The sequence below is a fragment of the Suricata suricatta genome, chromosome 12 (assembly GCF_006229205.1).
Source record: "Suricata suricatta isolate VVHF042 chromosome 12, meerkat_22Aug2017_6uvM2_HiC, whole genome shotgun sequence".
NCBI lineage: Eukaryota > Metazoa > Chordata > Mammalia > Carnivora > Herpestidae > Suricata > Suricata suricatta.
In genome coordinates, this window is record NC_043711.1 from 10,321,143 (window position 1) to 10,326,122 (window position 4,980).

At 40.7% G+C, this 4,980-nt stretch overlaps 1 pseudogene; it reads right to left on the reverse strand.

Annotated features, from left to right (window-relative positions):
* LOC115274353 overlaps window positions 1–4,980 on the reverse strand; it is a 9,337-nt pseudogene that overhangs the window by 643 nt on the left and 3,714 nt on the right.

A 4,980-nucleotide genomic window follows, 5' to 3' on the forward strand; every position in this document is an offset into this window, starting at 1 on the left:
AGAGGTAGAAATCCCCCACTTTTTCTGTGAGCTCAATCAGATGCTCCAACTTGCCTGTTCTGACACCTTTCTCAATAACATGGTGATGTATATGGGAGCTATGCTGCTGGGTGTTGGTCCCTTCTTGGGGATACTTTATTCTTACTCTAAGATAGTGACTTCCGTAAGTGGAATATCATCAGCTCAGGGCAAGTATAAAGCATTTTCCACCTGTGCTTCTCACCTCTCAGTGGTCTTCTTATTTTATTGTACAGGACTAGGAGTTTACTTTAGTTCTGCTGCTACCCAGAGCTCCCACTCCAGTGCAAAAGCCTCGGTGATGTACACAGTGGTCACGCCCATGCTGAACCCCTTCATCTACAGCCTGAGGAACAAAGACGTTAAAAAGGCTCTGATGAGATTCTCTGGGATGGCAGCTATAAAAGGGCCGTCGACCTGTGCTGAAAAGTGCCCATGATTGCAGGGCGAGGCCCAAAGCCTGACCTAAATGTTGAGATTCTATGATCAGATTGTGGAAGTGGAACATGATTGTTCTATTCTGTTTCCTGGAATTTCCATTTTTCTTTATTTCAACCTCTCTGCACAATTTAGGTAACTTGCTTTGTTACGCTTTGTGATATCTCTAATATGCAAGAGATTTTCCCTTTGTCATTTTCCAACTCTCCCAATGTGATTCCTCATCTTGGGAGTGAAATATTTGGAAACTCACTCATTTCAAAGGACTACATGGATCTGTTAAGAATAATTTCTTCTCAAATAAACTATATTTTAAATTTTATTGACCAAAAAAAAAAATAATAACCAGTCATGAGTTATACAACTCCTATTGAAAAGTCTACTCTTGGCCATGAGTGCTATTGATATAAGAGTATAAGAGAGAAAGATCTGAGACGACTGTGTTTCACTCTTGTGAACATCATTCCTTTGTATATCACTGATGTAATTGCTGTTATAGCTGATCATGGAGATTTTTCTACACATTAAAGTCCTGTTCTGTTACACAGCTTTGTCCACCGTGCCTACCATAATCACTGGCAAAATAAATGATAATAAAATACATGTCTCCAAGTGGAATCTACACAAGAAGACAAATGTGGGAAATATAAATTGATATAATATGGCCTTAGAGTCCAACTTGACTTTAAGTATGATGAAGCGGGGACCCTGTGTGGCTCAGTTGGTTAAGCATCTGGCCTCCAGCTTTGGCTCAGGTCATGATCTCATGGTTTGTGGGTGTGAGCCCCACATCGGGCTCTGTGCTGACAGCTAGCTTAGAGCCTGGTGCCTGCTTCGGATTCTGTGTCTCCCTCTCTCTCTCTCTGCCCCTCCCCTACTCGTGCTGTCTCTCTCTGTGTCTCAAAAATAAGTAAAAAACATTAAAAAAATTTAAGTATGATGAAGCAAACTATCAAATCATACATTTGTTACTGTGGAAAATATTTCTTTCTCAGGCACTTCATCTGCTCATTGAATTATGGAAAATCAGGGCTTATATGTAAGGTGTATACATTAAGACAAAAGGCTGGTGGCATGTATGGGGCCATAATAACTCATTTTATAGTTTCTGTTCAAAAATTTCCAGTGCCACCTACAGGTATGATTCCTTCCATTTTCTAAATGAGATGTCTCCCACTATTTGAAATTTTTCCATAATTATTAAAGGGGTGACAGATTCACTATATCACTATCATCCATTATAAATCCTATTCCTAATCACCGTATGACTCACCAGCAGGCATGGTTTCTAGTTCAGGTATGTGATTCAGAGTAACAACCTTTCCGTATAACATCCAGTGCTTCTCCTCACAAGTGCCCACCTCCATGATCATTACCCCCTTCCCCCCTCTCTCTCCCCTTACTGCCCTTGGTTCCTTTTCAGTATTCAGTAGTTGCTCATAATTTGTGTTTGTCTCTCCCCAGCTCTCTTTCCCCCTTACTCTCCTTATGGCTCTCTGTTAGATTTCTCCTGTTAGACCTATGAGTGCAAATATATGGTATCTGTACTTCTCTACCTGACTTTATTTTGCTTAGGATGACACCCTTGAGGTCCATCCACTTTGCTAAAAATGGCCATATTTCATTCTTCCTCATTGCCATATGGTACTCCATTGTGTGTGTGTATGTATCTATATCTATCTATCTATCTATCTATCTATCTATCTATATATATATATATATATATGCCACATCTTCTTGATCCATTCATCAGGTGATGAACATTTAGGTTCTTTCCATGATTGTAGAAAGTGTTGCTATGAACATTGGGGTACATGTGCTCCTATGCATCAGCCCTTCTGTAGTATTTGGATATATCATTAGAAGTGCTATTGCAGGGTCATAAGAGAGTTCTAGCCATAGTTTTTTTGAGGAGCCTCCACACTGTTTTCCAGAGTGGCTGCACCAGTTTACATTCCCACCAACAGGGTAGGAGGGTGCCTGTTTCTCCACACCCTCGCCAGCATCTATAGTCTCTTGATTTATCCATTTAGCGACTCTGACCGGTGTGAGGTGGTATCTCAGTGTGGATTTGATTTGTATTTTCCTTATGATGAGTGACGCTGAGCATCGTTTCATGTGCCTGTTGGCCATCTGGATGTCCTCTTTGGAGAAGTGTCTCTTCAGGTCTTATGCCCATTTCTTCCACGGACTATTCATTTTTCATGTATGGAGTTTTGGGCTCCTTGTATATTTTGGATACTAGCCCTTTATCTGATATGCCATTTGCCACTATCTTTTCCCATTCTGTCGGTTGCCTGTTAGTTTTCTTGATTTTTTCCTTTCCCTTGCAGAAGCTTTTTATCTTGATGAGGTCCTAGTAGTACATTTTTATTCTTGATTCCCTTGCCTCTGGGGATGTGTCGAGCCTTTGCCTCTACTACAAGCTGTCATCATCATTTTCTACCAAAACAATTTTATTGGATGAATGTCTATATTACATTTCTATTTTGGCTGTAACAAATTAGCACACTAGAGGCTCAAAAGAAACAAGTTGATGCTCTTACTGTTTAGAAGTCAGAAGCCTGAAGTAAGACTCAATGGGCTAAAATCAAGATGCCTGTAGGGTCTTGTTCTCTAATAGATGCTCCAGGAAAGACTTTTGTTTTCTTTCCTATTGTGGTTTCTAGTGACAAACAGCATTCCTGGCCTTGTTGCTCTTTATCTTCAAGTCAGCAATGTGGCATTCTCACATCTCTCTCTGATCCAGCAGTTCTGCCTTCCTCTCCCACATTCGGTTGTCCATGCTGATTATGTTATTTCCACCTGCATAATCTTGGCCAATCTTAGTTGAAGGTCAGCTGATTAGTAGCCTTACACCACTTGCTACTTCAATCCCCTCCCTTACTATAAAAAATAATACACTCAAAATTTCTGGGAATTGGAATGTGGACGACATCAGGATGCTTTCATTCTGGCTACTAGAAAGTCTTTTCCAAAAGTATCTTATTTGTGTCACTCAAGGGCCCTTATATAAAAGAAACAAAAACAGAACTTGTCACAGCCCCTAGAATGACTGTACATGTCATTTCAAACTTCATGCAAATACAATTTCTTTTGTAAAGAAGACCTACAGCCACCTGTGACTCATTCTATCACAGGACCAGAGCCTTGCTACTCAAAGGGTGGTCCATGGACCAGGACCTGCAGCATCATTATCACATAGGAGCTTGTTAGACATGTCAAAATGCTGGGCCCACCAGCACCCACAAAGTCACAATCTGTATTTAAACTAGGATCATAGGTGATTTGTAATCACCTTGAATTTGGAGAAGTGCTGGTCTAGAACTCTCACATTCTCAATGAGACCTTTGAAGCAGAATGATTATGTGTGTTGGGGCCTCATGCAGGTGTTTAGCAGCATCCCTCAGACATTGCCAACTACCCCCAGGGGAAAAGACTCATCTCTCATTGGAAATAGTGGGCACAAGAATTTAGAAACCGCACACATCCTGACAGAATCCAATCAAACCCACCCCTTTCTGAGATGATAACTTTGAGAAGATCATTGAATTCTTCAAGCCCCATTTCTCCATGGAGAATGCAGTTCACAATAGTACTTCCTCAAGAATGGAATTTATAGAAATTACATCAGGCAATTCCTACAAGCTGCTAAACTTGGATTATACTACAGAAGAAGATCTAAATATGTCTCTTACAATTAACAATTTATAACGACATTTTAAGTAATAGTTTTCAACTTGGGATTTAAGTGTGAAATCCATAATTGTTATGGCAAAATTGTCAGGGAGCCCAGGAGTGTAGTGCCCAATGTTTTATATCAAAGGAACAAACCTCACATCTTTTTAGAAAAGGGGAACATTTACCTTCTAGCGATATTGGGGACTGTGTCCCCACCCCAAGACAATGCTTTGAAGAATCCAAGGGACCTCGTCAGAACCAATTTCTCAGGCTTAAACAGGAGAAAATGTTCATTCAGGGTTGGGATATGGTTCTGGGAATCTAGGTCTCTGAAAGGCAGAAGAAGTAATAGAAAAAGTAAGAAAAACTGGTTTCAGCTGCCTTATCACTCAGTCTCCTCGGAGCAGAAACTCAACATGAAAACTTTCCTTTCTGTCCACACTGGTGTCCCATAGGGAAATCAGGGCCTAAAGGGTGGAGAAACCAGAGGGAAATGTGCCTAATGAGCAGACCTAACAGGCTGCAAATACCTCCTCTGATGCGATACCACAGTCTGTGGAATCTCAGGCTGGACAAGACATGGTCGTTTTCATTTCCTTTGCAGTCCCAAGTCTGGATGTGACATTGAATTTGACCCAACTCTCGTCTCACATCTGGGGACAGAGCTTCATCCTCCAACATCTACCAATGAGACAGGTATTTTGTACAGATTATTATTTCACACTAATGACCTTGTGAAAATACTCAGAGGGCTGTCCCATTGATTGGGACCAGAATTTTTAAACAGGTAGCAAAATGGAACTTTCTAATTTTGCTGTCAGAATTGTGAAGTGTTATAATAAC